Source organism: Saccopteryx bilineata, chromosome 5 (genome assembly GCF_036850765.1).
Source record: "Saccopteryx bilineata isolate mSacBil1 chromosome 5, mSacBil1_pri_phased_curated, whole genome shotgun sequence".
Lineage (NCBI taxonomy): Eukaryota > Metazoa > Chordata > Mammalia > Chiroptera > Emballonuridae > Saccopteryx > Saccopteryx bilineata.
In genome coordinates, this window is record NC_089494.1 from 256,611,629 (window position 1) to 256,628,429 (window position 16,801).

The 16,801-nt window shown below is 41.5% G+C and overlaps 1 protein-coding gene across 1 annotated transcript in view; it reads right to left on the bottom strand.

The window, feature by feature from the left end:
- LOC136337601 (ADP-ribosyl cyclase/cyclic ADP-ribose hydrolase 1-like) overlaps positions 1–16,801 on the bottom strand; it is a 135,328-nt gene that overhangs the window by 24,675 nt on the left and 93,852 nt on the right. The gene's annotated exons all lie outside the window — the stretch shown is intronic.

Sequence of the window (16,801 nt, forward strand, 5' to 3'; positions counted from 1 at the left end):
GGTCCTTGATTTGCATAGGTCCATATAATAAAGCGAACTGAGGCTGTGAGGCACTCAGATGCTGCCAGGCAGTTTGAGGAGTCCTCCCGGTCCCATCGGTTTTGTTCTGACAAAGTGTGTTTCCTTAATTCCGCACCGTTATTTGGAAGCTGCGCTGGTCCACGGCAGAACTCAACTTCTCAGCCACATCCTCCGTGATGACTAACCTAGCCTACATATTGATGACCTTTCAGTTCTGTCCACTGTCACCACCTTCATCCAGGTATTCACTCTCCCTCAGCCTTCAGGTGACAGCCTAGACACCCTACGTCTCGGACCTCTTTCACAAGTTTTCAGGGTTGGTTACAGCTTTTATCATGGGTTCCCATATGCATCCTCTGCGTCCTGAGTTCTTTTGGGGGGGGCAGGTTCTGCATTCCCCTGTGTCCCACGCTAGACTGTGAATGGACACTGTAAAATGTTGATGAATATCATGCTGTAATGCAAACCTTTTTCATTCTTTCATTCATGAATTATTTATCCACTCATGCATTAAATATTTGTTGAGTGCCTATTTCATTCTACTAACTGCATTAGGACCTGGATACACAGCAATTAAAACAACAATCAGTACTTCTGGAGCCCATGTTCTAATGGGGAATATCATCTAATAGATGAGATAAATAAGGAAACCCTCACGTATATGAAGTGATGGTAAAGTCTAAGAAACAAAATGGAATAAGGACTGGGGAGAGGATTGCCACATTGGAATGAGGGCTAGGAAGGTCTCAATGAGAAGTTGGTGTTTGAGTAAAGATCTGAGGCAGCCACATGACATCAGGGTAGAATGGGCTCCAGTAGAGGGGAGAAAAGAGCAAGTGTTGGCCATCTGGTGTGTTGACAGAAGCGCAGAGGCCACATCAGAGGTGTCTGGTGCCGAAGCAGCAAGGAGGAAGGAAGCTAGTGCTGTCACTTCATGTGTTGGGGGCAGTGAGATTGGTGGGCAATCCTATTGCAGAAGAGTGACATTTCCTGGCTTGGCTTTACCAGGATCACTCTAGCTGCTTGTTGAGAATAAACTGAAGTGGGCTGAGGGCAGGGGCAGGGAAACTTTAGGAATCTATGGGCCGTAATCCTGACAAAAGAGGATGATGGCTTGAACCACGTTGACATCAGCAGAAGTTGATTAAATTCTAGATATATTTTCAAGGTAGAACTGAACGAATTCCTTTATTGGGTAAAGAGAAAGTCAAAGACAAACCTGAAGATTTTAGCTTGAGCAACTACAAGGTTGGAGATGTCATTAACTGAGCTGATGAAGACTATGAAAGAAGAATTATTGGAAGCACAGAAAGTTTGACATGCTCATTACATACCTAAAGGGAGACGTCAAGAAGAAAAGATATCATGTCAGGCTTTACAAATACAAACTCCTTCAATCCCCGTAACAACCCTATGAGGTAGGGAGTATTCTTGGCCCCATTTTATAGGGGGAGATTGGGACCCAGGGTGACCTACCCAAGTCCACCCAGCTAGTAGGTGGTGGAACTGGGGAACTGAGACTCAAACCCAAGCGGTGGGCTCGGGAACACATGCTCTGCTGAGCCACACCGCCTGTCGGCTGAGCAAACACTCTCAGGCACACCCCACAGAATATCAGTCACTTAGGAAAATCTTTTCCATTAGCTCTGAGCACATCACTGTGGCCTGGGATCTCTTGCTCTGATCAGATTAGGTCTCAACCTCCTGCTGCCTGAACTGGGGGGTGGAGCCACACCTGGGCTTAGAAGGGTGCAGGGGAAGTTTTCAGGAGGAAAACCAGGATCTTGTCACCCAAATAAGGGCAAATAGGTGCTGAATTTCAAGAACAGCAGACAAGCCCTCTTACTGGCGTCAAATTTAGCCCACTCTTAGCAACTCGGGCAAAGTTTATCTATTAGTCATTTCACATATACATTTCAGACCACCCGGAACACTCCAAAATTCATGCCAAGATCTTCTCAACAGTTTTTCTTATGAGAAGTTTACTTGATTCCTCGGGACGCTTGTGTTTTCCGCTCTTATATTCCAACACAAAGAGACTGAAGGTCACGTATCTCAGCTGGGGGAGGAACACATACTTGAATATCTAAGAGGCGACTGTTCAATGTGTTCGCAGCCTAGCATTCTTCAGGGCAGGCTAACGACAAAACAAAGAGAAACTCAAAAGAAAGCCTCAAGTAGAATTCGTGCAAAGCAAGTATACTAAATATTATTCACTGAATTTATTTTGCTTTATAATTTTTATTTTAATTAACTTAAGTTTTTAGAGCAGCTTGAGGCTGATGGCTAAACAGAAGTAAGCAGGGAGTTTCCAAGACCCTGCCCCACACATGTATGGCTTCCCTCACTGTTGAGGTCCTAGATAACTACATTCATTACCTTTGATCCATTCAATAAACCTATCATAATCAATTAACATATCATAGTCAACTAAAATTTATAGTTTCCATCACAGCTCACTCTTGGCGTTGTAGGTTGTATGAGCTTGGACAAATCTGGAACTGTGGTGGAATACAGGATAGTTCCCTGCTCCGGGCATCCGCTGGGCTCTACCTCTCACCCCTCCTTTCCCCTGACTTCTGGCAGCCACTGATCTACTTCCTTACTACCTGGTTCTGCTTCTCCAGAGTGTCAGACAGTCACAATCACACAGTGGTAGCCCTTTCAGATTGGCTTCTTCACTCGGTAATCGGTGTGCGTCTTCTCCACGTGTTTTCATGGTTGATTGCTCCTTTTAGCACTGAATACCATTCCCCTGTCTGACTGCACACAGTGCCTTTATCCGTTCTCTCTGAGGGACATTTTGACTATTTTGTGTCGTTTCTGAGACTAAATTTCTTTCAATCTAATAATTTTTTAAAATTCTGCTTATTTTGCTAATTAATTAGTAGTCAAGCAAAGTTCAAACTTATATTTTGAAAGATTTCTCTTATTCAAAGTAACTGCCCTACAATAATGTTTTCAAGTTATAATAGCAATTTTGTGCTCATATGTAATTTTGAAAATTAAGAAGATGGCAAAAAAAATGAAATTACTCAGAACTTCATTGCTTAGAAATAAATGTCATACACATTAATAATTTAGTATAATATATGAATATATCATTTTCCCAGAATGCAGATTCTTCGATTTTAACATTATTTTGCATGATAGATATTTTACTTGCCTTTAAATATTCTTAATCCATAGCATTTTAATAATGCATAATATTCCATGGTTTCATCATACATAGTTTATTTCATCATAATTCTGATTTCAGATATTTCCAATCTTTTGCTATGCTGTGATAACCTATTAAAAATTCTCTGCCACATCTCTAAGAATTTTCTTACAATAATAAGTTTCTGGAATTTGAGTGAAAATATTATTATTCATTTTAGAAGAAAAAAGACAAAAATCAAAGGAAATTTGAAATTGAAACATTCTAAAGCTATGATCATGAAAACTCATGCAAACCAAAGGAGTCGGTGTAGGAAAAAGGCCAAGTAGACTGCTGTCCTGAAACCAGTCTTGGGTGCATGGTTTGAACCCACGGCAAGCACGGGTAAGATTGTTTAGGAAGCAGCTGATCCCTAGAGCCATTTCCTGCACACCTGAAAGGTATAATTCACCATCCTCTCTGCACCTGAACCCAGGCTCTGCTAATTTGCTTGATGATTAAAGAAACGAATAAATACAACGAGGCTGCAGAGATCTGGCTCTCAGTCCTAGAGGCTGGGAGTGCCCTGTATCCACCTTTTCCTACGCTGTGTCTTGTGTTTTTTTTTCTTAAGTCCTGCAGCGCCTTCCTCTCGTGCACACCATTGCCAAGCTCATCTATGCAAGTCAGCTCACAGCTGCATTAATTACTGAGAACGTTACTAAGAACCTAGAAATAAGTTATCTTCTTTCTTTTTAAAAAGACATTTATTACATTGTTTTTTCCTATCGAAAGTATAATGCATGCCTTTTGCAAAATAATTTGAAGATATGCACAATTTACGAATTTGTACTTACGTTTATTCTTCTAATCACATATATACATGTATTTATGTCATAACAATATATAGTTGCATACACACATTATATAAATGCATAGCTTAGATTTAAGTTCTTAAAATCATTCACAAAAAAAGAAAATGGCCTATCAGCACCAAAATAATGTCACAGAAGTTGACTCATTCGTTCTCGTACACATTCCAAAACTGCCTTGAGCCTGTGCTATGTGTCCTGCTGTGGGCCAGATTCCAGGAATATAAAAGGCCTTCCAGACAAAGTGTCCGCCCCGTACAGGCCTATGGTCTATTCTGGAGGAGGAATTCCTATTAACTGAGTATAGCTGATTGCTATGCACACCAGGATACACGCTCATGGGCGGAAGTGTGACCGCACGAGTGAGGGGATGGGGAATGAATTAAGTTAGGACTCAAATCCTTGTTCTCATGTTTTAGATAGGGTCCTTTTTCTTATTTTAAGTGGGTGGAGCTGGGATAGACAGACTCACAGGCACCGTGACTGGAATCAACCTGGCAACCTCAGTCTTGAGCCGATGTGGAATCCATTGAGCTGTATTCAGTACCTGAGGAAGAGAAAGAAGGGGAAGAGGGAGAGGAAGAGAAGCAGATGCCCATTTCTCATGTGTTCCTTAACTGGGGATTGAACCAGTGACGTCCACACTCCGGGCTGATGCTCTGTCCACTGAGCCATCCTGTCAGGGTCCTAGATACAGTCTTAAAGTGTGGTTTTCAGCTGCCAACCAATAAAACAGCCTAGAAGAGTAAAGAAATTACTTTCATATTTTTTTTTGTTCTCTAATGCATAATTGTTTTATGTTAACTGAGTATTAGCATATGTGTTATTATCTCATTTCAATTTCACACTCAGTGAATTGATTTTTGTTCCAGCCTGTGAGGGTGGCAGGCAGGACATCACTAACTCTGAGAATTACACAAGCCAGAGTGGAATTTTCAAAATCTCATTTTCAATAAGCATCCACTACCAAAAAAAAAGAAAAACAACTGTATTTCATATTTATTTTTCAAACAAAATTTTTCTTCATATTTGCATATAAAAAATATGTATTCACCAGAGAACTATATTCATTTATTTTTTTTGTTTAATAAACATTCATGTTGAGTTCACCATATGCCATCATTGTAGCAGCAGTGAACAACCCAGATGAAAATCCTTGCCTTCACCGGGGCAGTTCTTCAGTGTTGGAGCTGATATACAACTAGGCCTTCTAATTCTATGCATCTGCCCAGGAGAGATGAAACATACATCCACACAGAAATATATGTGAATGTTCATAGCGGCAGTGTCATATTCACCAAAACATGGAAACAACCCAAATGTTCATGAATGGTGAATGAATAAGCAAAATATTGTAAGGTCGGTGGATAATGGGGCATGGTCACGTGGGGAACCCAGACCCGCAAACTTTGGCTAGGACCGCCCACAACCAAGAACGCCAAAAGAAGCTTTGCAGGAACCCTTTGGAAAAAAGCGACCATCTGTCAGCCAGTGGGATTTCACCACATCATATTGCCCGACTTCCCTAGAGGGACCCTTTAAATATCTCCCACATGGTATAATCCTTGCAACTTCCCTGGCCTCCATCTCCTCCATCTTTCTTTCTTTGGGGCCAGGGAACCTTGCCGGGCAGGATGCTTGCTCTGTACTCAATAAAGCCTTTTGTTATTCCACACTTGGTGGCTCTAGCCCCCTTCCTTCCTTCTCGGTGGGGAAAAATACCTTACATTTTGGTGCCGAAACCCAGGATTGAACCAGGGACTTCTCTCTAGTTCCTCTCCCGCACCAAAATGTAAGGTATTTTTCCCTGCCAAGAAGGAAGGAAGGGGCCGGAGCCACGAAATACGGAATAACAAAAGGCTTTATTGAGTACAGAGCACGCAACCCACCCGGCAAGGTTCCCTGGCCCCAATAAAAGAAAGATGGAGGCCAGGGAAGTTGCAAGGATTATACTGTGTGGGAGATATATAAAGGGTCCTCTAGGGAAGTCGGGCAATATGACGTGGTGAAATCTCACTGGCTGGCAGATGGTCGCTTTTTTCCAAAGGGTTCCTGCGAAGCTTCTTTTGGCGCGCTTGGTTGTGGGCAGTCCTAGCCAAAGTTCATGGGTCTGGGTTCCCCGCGTGACCATTCCCCCATTATCCACCGACCTTACAAATATGACCTCCACACACATAGTGGGATATTATTCAGCCACAGGGACAGAGATGTGTGGTTGCCTCAGGCTGCATGGAGGGAGGGAGACGTGACTGCAGTGGGAACAGGTTTCTTTTTAGGGTGATGAGAATCTTCTAAACTTAGATCACATGGTAGTTGCAAAACTGTAAATATATATACTAAAAACCATTGAATTGTATACTGCAAAAGGATGAACATTACAGTATGTGAATTCTCTACCTGTATGTGTATAGATGTATGGTACATTTTTCATGGTATGGGAATCATATAGATTTAAACAACAAAGATGTGCTCTAACACCCTGCCCCTCATGTAGCTCCCATCCCCAGCACAGCTCCCTCCCCCATCTCCTGGCTCTGGTGTGAAGAAGGCTCATTTCCTATGTGATACCACTGGGGCAGGTGGGGGTAGATGCTAAAGGAAGAGGTAGGTGTGCTGCAGGTTTGTTAGTTCATGCTGCTATCTAGTGGCATGATGGCCGCTTCGTCTCCGTGTCTGTAACTCCTTCTGAGCGCAGGAACATTATGTCATAGGCTGAATGTTTATACACTGCTTCTTATGGCTCAGGAGGAGGAAGAGCAACAAAGATGGGGGGAGAGGAAGGAACAAGAAAGAAAATAAAAGAGGAAGAGAAAGAAGAAAGTAAAGGAGAAGCAAAGGAAGGAGGAAGAGAAGGAACTAAAGACATAGCATTAACTGCGAATTGTGTGTGTGAAGTATGCTGACCTCTATGGATATCATGCTATTAAATCCTCCAAATATGCCTGACCTGTGGTGGCACAGTGGGTAAAGCATCAACCTGGAACACTGAGGTTGATGGTTTGAAACCCTGGGCTTACCTGGCCAAGGCACATATGGGAGTAGATGCTTCCTTCTCCTCCCCCTCTCTCTCTAAAAATGAATAAATAAAAATTTAAAAATCTGCAAAATAACCTCATGAGGTAGATACTGTTATGATACCCATTTTACGGATTTAGAAACTGAATGATGTGCATGGAATTTTCAGAAGTAGCAGTGGTGAGGATTCTATCTGTTAGATCTTGGACTGCACATCCATGGGGCAGGCTTCAGTTCCTTTGCCTAGACACCTGGGCAAGCCGCTGGACCAATGATGTAATTTGCATTGTTATTTCTGGCTCTTTTCGAATTCCTTTGCCCTCCCAGAGATTTGGAGCTTCCTCATGTCCTGCATTGCACTAGTGCAGTGATGGGCAATCTTTTGAGCTTGGTATGTCAAAATTCACCAAAAAACCAAGCATAACTTGGGTGGTGTGTCATTTCAAGAAAAAAAACATAATTTCGCGATATTTATAGTTTAAATAACAAAAAATATATAATTGCAATATATAACTGTATTTAATAAACCAAAAACTAATTATTTAACTTACCTGCTTAGTGACTTCTTTGTTCATCTGTAGGTCGGTTTCTTTTGTTGGTCTTGATATTATTTAACTTGTGTGGGGTGTCGTGAACTAAGATCAGTGAGGGAGAGGGGAATTCTTTAACTAACCTGCCTATTAGTGACTTTTTTGTTGCTGAATTTCATTGGCTAAATCTTCAATTGAAGGTTGGTATTTTGTACACTTCAAGCCCAAGCAAGCACTACTAACTCATCTGTCAATCTGTTTCTTTTGTTGGTTTTGATATTATTTAACACACTGAGAATAAGGTCTCACAAAAGTACATAGAGGGAAAAATTGTGAGTAAAGCCATTGCTATATTTTTCAGGGTGCTAAAAGTGTCTGGTAATCAGTTCCAGGCACTCCAAATTTCCTGTTTGTAGTGGCACCTCTCTTGATTCTCCAAGTGGCACCTTTCCAGATTCTCAAGCTTTGACTTCAAGTTGACAAACACCTGAGCCCAGATGCTGTCTTGAAATTCTGCAAGTAGCATCTTATGTAAATTAAGATGTCTGCCACTATTTCTAATGACGGGAAACAGCACCCATAACACAGGCCCTCGCCTCTCCCAGCCTCCCCCTCACTTATCTCAGTAATGATGGTCAATTAGAAATCCACAACACCCCAGAACAGTAGATTGGATGATGGTTGCTGTGGTTATATGGTTGCTGGTAGTGGCGACCACAGGGCCCCCAGAGATGCGTCCCCCGCGGCATTCTGCTGCTCCCTGCTCCGCCGGGGGGAAGAGAGGTCAAAGATCCCCTAACCACTTAACTGGAAGTCCCAGAACTAGACACTCTGTGCCGGAGTTCTGTTGTTTTGGCCTACAGACCTCCGGCACAGAATGTCTACACTACAGCAAATGTTTTATCCTTGGCTATTGCACCTGGCCGTGTAGGAGCCCAGGATGAAACGTCCTTCTTGGCATAAAGCCACATACTTCTCCGGTGTGTCATTGAAAATGGCTACGCATGTCAGTTCTGACACGTGTGTCATAGGTTTGCCATCACGGCACTAGTGGCAGACAGTTCTGTTGTACATAACTAAGAATCCTGACAGTGGCAGAGAGAAGTCAATTAACCAAAGACCCACTGGTAATGTGTGGTGGGCATGGAATTCAGTCCCTGTCCACCTAAATCCAGGCATAGCCTCTTGGCCACAATACACTACAAAAGGCATTGAGCTGTATGACGGCCCCCCACAGTGAAAAGGATGCCAGCATGTAAGTTGTGATGAGCACATGGCTCAGGTGGGAACTGTTTATTCTGTTTCTTTATGGGAATATAGAAGTATTGACAACAAATAGTTTACACATAACTTCACTAATTGATATTAAGTCTTATTAATCAAAATGCTGATGTTATTTGACCTTTTAAAATTACACGTCTATTCTCTAATGAATTCCCTATAAATGAATCTGCCAGTCTGTACCATGTATCAATGCTTTTTCTATTTTGTTAGTTATTGTCTTCATTCAATTCCACATATAAGTGGAATCAGATGGCATTTCTCTTTCTCTGACTACCTTATTTCACTTAGCATAATAATTTCCAGATCTATCCATGAAGCCACAAAAGGTAAGAGTCCCCATTTTTAACGACCGAGTATACTGTTCCATTGTGTAAGTGTACCACCACTTTTTATCTACTCTTCTACTGATGGGCACTTGCAGTGTTTCTAAATCTTGGCTATTGTAAATAACACTGCAATGAACTTAGGGGTGCACATATTCTTTCCAATTATTTTTGGGGGCTTCTAAATATATTCTCAGAAGTAGGGTTGTTGGGTCAAAAGGCAGTTCCTTTTTTAATTTTCTGAGATAACTGCATACTGTTTTCCACAGTGACTGCACCAGTCTGCATTCCCACCACCTGTGCGGGAGGGTTCCCACATCCTCTCCAGCTCTTGTTCTTTGTTGATTTATTGATAGTAGTCATTATTGCAGGTGTGAGGTGACATCTCATTATGGTTTTAATTTGCATTTCTCTGATGATTAGTGATGTTGAGCATTTTTTCATATCTATTGGCCATCTGTATGTCCTCTTTGGAGAACTGTCTATTTAGGTCCTTTGCCCATTTTTTTTATAAATAAATTTTTATTAATTTTAATGGGGTGACTTCAATAAATCAGGGTATATATGTTCAAAGAAAACATGTCCAGGTTATCTTGTCATTCAGTTATGTTACATACCCATCACCCAAAGTCAGATTGTCCTCTATCACCTTCTATCTAGTTTTCTTTGTGACCCTCCTACTCCCCCTTCCCCTCTCCCTCTTTTCCTCCCCCCCCCATAACCACCACATTCTTGTCCATGTCTCTTAGTCTCGTTTTTATGTCCCACCAATGTATGGAATCATGAAGTTCTTGGTTTTTTCTGATTTACTTAGTTCACTCCGTATAATGTTATCAAGATCCCACCATTTTGTTATAAATGATCCAATGTCATCATTTCTTATGGCTGAGTAGCATACCCTAGTGTATATGTGCCACATCTTCTTTATCCAGTCTTTTTTTTTTCAGTGATTAAAGCCTTTAAGCAAACTCTTGGCCAATACAACAACAATCCATAAAAGAGTAGTGTCCTTAGTCCTTAACATGTTCACCAAGTCCAGTTCTTTGCCCATTTTTTAATTGGATGGTTTGTCTTCCTGATGTTGTAGAAGTATGTAAGTTCTTTATATATTTTGGAAATCAAGCTCTTATAAAATGTATCATTGGTAAATATGTTCTCCCATTCAGTGGGTTCCCTTTTTATTTTGTTGATGTTTTCTTTTGCTTTGTGAAAACTTTTTAGTTGGATTTTATCCCATTTTTACATTTTTTCCTTTGTTTCCCTTGTCCAAGAAGATGGATAGCAAAAATATAGCTATCAGAGATGTCTGAGATTTTACTGCTTATATTTCCTTCTAGGATGCTTACGGCTTTGAGACTTACATTTAATCTATTGTATGCATTTTGAGTTTATTCATGTACATAATATAAGTTGTTGGTCTACTTTTCTTTTTTAAGCATATAACTCTCCAATTTCTCAACACCATTTAAGGGACTGTCTTTACCCTGCTGTATGCCCTTGCTTCCTTTGTCAAATATTAATTGACCATAAAGGCATGGGTTTATTTCTAGATTCCCTGTTATGTCCAATAGGTCTGTATGCCTTTTCTTATGCCAATACCATGCTGTTTTGATTACAGTGGTCTTGTAGTATAGTCTAATATCAGCTAGAGTGATACCTCCTGTTTTATTCTTCTTTCTCAAGATTGCTGAGGCTACTGGGGGTCTTTTGTGGTTCTGTATAAATATTTGTAACATTTGTGCTAGATCTGAGATAGACACAGCTTTGACAGAGGCTGTAACATCTGTAATCTGACATTCTAGAAGAGAACGCTATGATGTATTTCAGATACGACATTACGTTAAAGACATAGAGGCGAAAGGTGACACACTGCCAGACGGAACTACCAGGTCAGCACTTTGCCTCTTAGAGATTTCTGTTTGGTTGATATCCTCACCCAGAGTGTGGGGCATCTACTGCTGTGGCCAGAGGCTCTTTCCAGTGGGACTCTAATGGCTCTTCCTCTCATTCAGAGAAAATGAATGAGATATATTTATCATGTTAATGTGAGTTGTAGATAGCTTAAGAGTGAAGAAAGAAAAATGTTTTCTTCAGTTTGAAAAACAAAACATTAAAGAACAAGCAACATCGTTCAGAGGCAGAAAAAGACCACAGGTCTGTGGTGGCCTGGACAACCCACCCAGCCAGGCGTCCTCCCTTCCCTGACACTGGTCCCCCGTCCCGGGTCCTCGCTGGTCCTGGACATGCAGGGCCTTTGCTTCCACTGCTCCTTCTGCCCGCAGTGCTTTGCCCACGATGTCAGGTCAGTGGGTCCCTCCACAGTGTCCTCTTCCCCGGGACTCCTATCTAGTTCTCCCTATTTAATACCATAGCCCCCAGCCCAGCATTCTATACCCCTTCCTTGCTATATTTTTTCTCTAAAACCTGCAATTTCCTTTTTTCCATAAACTCTTGATTGTTAAGTTAGAATGTGCACTATAACAAGGCATAGAATTTTGTCTATTTGCTGAAAGATTCTTGTACCTAGAGTACTGCCTGGAACACACACACAATAATATCTGTGGAACCAATTAATGATTGAAGTATATATTTGATCATACATCTCTTGTCAAAGTTTTATTATTCTTCACTTAATCCCCATTGCTCTAAGGACAAAATTGAAGCTCCTTAGCACCTTTAACAATGGAAGCAATTTGCTTTCTTGTCTTACAGAAACCACCTTCCCCCCACTGCCACACTGCCATAAGTCTTTACGATTGTTATAAGAGGTACTAGTATGATTGGTGAAAAATAAGAAATGCCGGATTTTATGTGTTGTGATGAGAAAAGAGAGACAAGAAAACCAGCGTAACGTTACTACAGAAATAGTGAGTCTTGGCCCTGGCCACTTGCCTCAGTGGTAGAGCGATGGTCCCATGTGTGGATAGCCCAGGTTCAACTTTCAGTAAGGGCACACAGGAGAAGTGAGAATGTGCTCTGTCCCTCTCCCCCTCTCTCTTCTCTATCTCTCTTCCCCTCCTGCATCCATGAATCAATTTGTTCCAACAATTTGCCCCCACCTTCACCCCACTGAGGATGGTTCCCCGGAGCCTTCACCCCAGGCACTAAAAATAGCTCAGTTGCAGAGCAGCAACCCTAGATTGGCAGAGCATCACCAGCAGAAATCTTGCCAGGTATCCACATCCAAGCTCATGAGGGAGTCTGTCTCTCTGTCTCTCCTCCTCTCACTTAAAAACAAAAAAGAAATAGAATGTTGTGTTCATGTATTGTTCATTCTATCTAACATTCCCCCCTTTCTGCACCAGCATGGCCTTTCTTTTGAGGAATTGCTTCTCTTCTACTGAATAAAAAAAAAGTGCTGAGTGAGAAAGGGGAAGAATCACCATTGGAAATAAAAGGAATTGAGTAATTTCAAGGGAAATAGAGATAGTCAACAGGATCTTAGAGAGAAAGGAAACGACTACTTGCAGACATTACAGGTGTCAATGGAAACCGGAACTGGTGAGAAGTTCCCGGGAAGGCTACTCTGGAAACTGAACTGATTATGAAGTAGCATTCAGAAAGGGGGATTTGTTCTTACACAGGATCGCTGATCACAACTGGAGGGAACAGGTACATCCAGCACATCGTGTCGTCTGATTTCATGCTACTAAAGCGAGCTGCACACATTTGTTCACTGTCACCACAGTGCTGTGCTCTGGTCACTAGGCAGGGCTTGGATTTACAGTGCCAATTCGAGGGGAAGTTGCTGAGCTCATGGTGGGCTGAAGGTTGACAATTGTGTTTAATTCTTAGATTTTGTGAAAGGGGGCATGTGGGCATCATCCAGATACCATTTAACATCCAATTTGAGATGGGATCCCGCTGTAATGGAAGGTCTCAGGAGGGTCCCTACCCAGTCCTCTCATGTGGACACGTCCTAGCCGTCCAAGACCGTGGAAACCTTGTGTGGCTGACCGTGCTGATGGTCAGAGGGCCATACCATACCTTACCTCCTTCTCCATTTCTCCCAGGTCTCAGCTTCTCAACCAAGTAGATTGGCAAGGAATTTCCTCAGAATAAAAACAGGTTCCAACTTTTTTTTTTTAAATTAAAAAACCCAACCTTAATGGATTTTTTATTTTTTATTATTAATTTATTGTTTACATAGATTCTAGAATAGATTTCTTCTTAAGAATCAACCATTAGTATAAAATATATCTATCATCTTAATTAATGCTTAAAACAACGCAGAGATAGGCACTATCTTCATCCCATTTCACAGGAAGGAAAACTGAGCTCTGTACTGGTACATTTCCTGTATCATTTCCGGTGCTTCAGGAGGCTCTGTTGCAGTCATGAGCCAGGGCTGGGTGCAAGGGGCAGGTACCACGCTTCATGCACCATCTACCATGAACTGTGTGCCAACCACTTTATTACTTCCATTCCCAGAAATAGCAGTAGCCATGTCTCACAATGACAACATAACAGCTGAGAATCCTTAGGACAAGAATGACGTCTCTGCTTGACCAGTCCATGGAGAAATTTTAGATGTCGTTCTTGACTGGGAGGCTTTCAAACCTTTATTCAGCTCCTGGAGAACCAGGAAGCTCTTGTTAATCTCAGGAAAACTGATTTCTGGCCTAAGTGGTGCTCTGTGATGGCCCAGAAGTCACTGGCAGACACACAAGTGAAATGTGTGACAGTGTCTCTCAGCAGGTCCACTTTTGGCATCAAGACTTTAAACATTTCACACGTGTGCACCTTGCTAATAATCTCATATTTCACCGTTCCATCCCATAGACTCTGGAAAGGCTCAGGGCAAGGTTTCTTAATACAGAACAGGTGTGTTGTGTGATTCTCAATAAAAGCAAACAGCACTGATCCTCCATTGATGTCTCAAGGGATAAAGAGGAGTTAGTGAGAATTTTGGGTTCTTCTACAGACTGTAAGTGTGGACTCTTTTGGGCCACCTCCCCCACCCACAACACATGCCCAGGACACCGGTCCATGGTTCGTCCAGCTGCCCATCTCACTCGACCCTGGGAGGGGAGTGGAGAGGACCAACTGCCTTGGGCAGCTCATTGCCCACTTATTCAATTCTTCCATCAATGCCAGAGGTAACTGCTGTAGGTTTTTCCAGCTTTATTGAGGTATGATGGACAAATAAATATATCTTAAGGTATACAATGTAATATTTTAGTATCCGTACACACTGTGAAATGGTTATCACAATTTAGATACTTAACACACCCAGCACCTCACATGGTTACCTCCCTGTGTGTGCAGTGAGGACACCGAGACCACCTATCCTAGCAGAACCTGCTGTCCAGTGCCGTCCTGTTAACTGTCATCATCATGGTTCTTCGAGAGAAACGGGAGTGCTAACCCCTGAGCAAGACTGACCAAGAGAATAAGAGAAATGGACAATCTGAACTGCCAGTATCAGGAGCAACACATGTTTGCCATCCTGCTCCTTCTGTGGGACACTGAGCACCAGGACCAGGACCATGAGGAAGAGGAGCAAGAAATGTATCTGTTTTGACATCATCAAGGAAAAGCACATTCTAGGTTCAGTTGCATTCAGTTTAACTCAACAGGCACTTATTGGAAGAGAGCGTAAGGCACTGTTGGCTGGTGTTATAGGAATAGAAAGAGAAAGTGCATGACCTTGAGAGTCAGACAAAGCTGAGTTCAAACTCAGCCTCTGCCTTGATCTCTATGTATGACTTTAGCCAAATTATATAACCTCTCTTTCATCTTCTCCTCCATCAAACGGGGGAATCATGATGTCAACCTCACAGAGATGTTAGAGGGTTAAAGGTAAGCCATCAAGTGAACGGGTAGCTTATATCCTACAGAATATCTTTCAGAGATGACCCATAACCACAGCAGGATAGTTTATACTGGGGAACAATTTTTTTTCATTTTCTGTTGCATGAGGTTTTATAACTTTTTTCTATATATTTCTGAATTGCTGATTCCAAGTCTGAAATTCGATTTTTGGTGCATGCTCTAGTTTTTATGCAATTTTAATTTCTTTTTGTTACTGTTAATGGCATGCATTGGTTTTTAAATTGGAGTTAAAGGGCAACGACTCTTGGATTGAACATAACCACAAGGCAATTAATGTTTTACAAACATCACTTTTACATAATTGTAGTTGTTTTTAAATGTAAAAAATTATTATCTGATAAAAACACCCTCTTATTTTGTTTTAAGATTCAATCATGGCTTCTTTGAGTAGGCGTAAATATAAAAATAGTCCTGACACCCTCTGTTATATATGTGGCTGTTACACACTTCAACATTAAAGGCGCAATATTTCATCATTTGTGATACGTGCAAATATAGCCTATTTTCAAGTCTCCCTTGACGATCAAGACAAGAATTGGGCTCCTCATATTGTGTGTCATAATTGTGAGGAAATGCTTTGTGACTGGACAAAAGGAAAACACAAAGGAATGCCTTTTGGTATTCCCATGGTTTGGCGTGAACCTTAGGACCACAGCAGTGACTGTTATTTCTGTCTGACCCATACAAAGGGCATCAGCAAGAAAAAACAGCATATGATCAAATATCCTAATATTCTTTCAGCAATACGACCTATCCCACACTCTGAGACACTCCCAGTTCTAGTTCCAATGGTTTCATTTCTTCTAAGAATGAAGAAAGTGAACATGGTGATCAAGTATATTTTGATAAGATGTAGGAGGAAATGGTTGTAGAATCTGAAGGGTCTTCTTCTGATGCCAAGCAGTCATTAACTCCTCAGCAGTTTAGCAAACCCAAATAGAATGAGTTAGTAAGAGATTTGGGCCTATCAAAGAAAGCAGCTGAGTTATTATTCTTCAGGCTTCAAGAAAAGAATGTACTTCACTGGTCAGCTAAAGTATCCCATTTCAGGAAGTGTGAACAAATTTTTGTGGACTTTTTTTTCCGAAGACAAACACTTTGTTTACTGTCATGATATCAGTAGTCTTCTCAGCCAGCTAGGTGTTACCACTTACAGTCCAACAGAATGGCAGCTATTTCTTGACAGCTCTAAATGAAGTCTAAAATGTGTTCTCTTACACAACGGTAATGTTTATGCAGCAATTCCAATTGGTTATTCAACTCATCCACGAGAAGATTATAATGACATAAAAACTGTCCTCGACTTACGGAAGTATGAGGAGCATAACTGGATCATTTTTGTGGATCTTAAAATGGTAAATTTCCTGCTAGGACAACAGAGAGGTTTCACAAAGTATCCTTGCATTCTGTGTTTGTGGGACAACCGAGCTCGGGAGAAACTCTGGACACAGAAGGAGTGGCCGAAATATGAAGCTCTGGCAGTAGGGATGCAAAATATTGTGAATGAACCTGTAGTTAATCAAGACAGGTTCATTTTCCCCCCACTTCACATTAAACTTGGCTTAATGAAGCAGTTTATTCAGGCTTTGAATAGAGAAAGTGAATGCTTTCAACATATTATTTCTGCTTTTCCTGCCTTGACTTTCAAGAAGATAAAAGCAGGTGTATTCGATGGACCTCCAACTCTAACCCTCATACGTGACGAAAAATTTGCCAGGAAGATGAATAAGGAGGAGAAAGCAGCATGGCAGTGTTTTGTGGCAGTTACAAAGAACTTCCTTG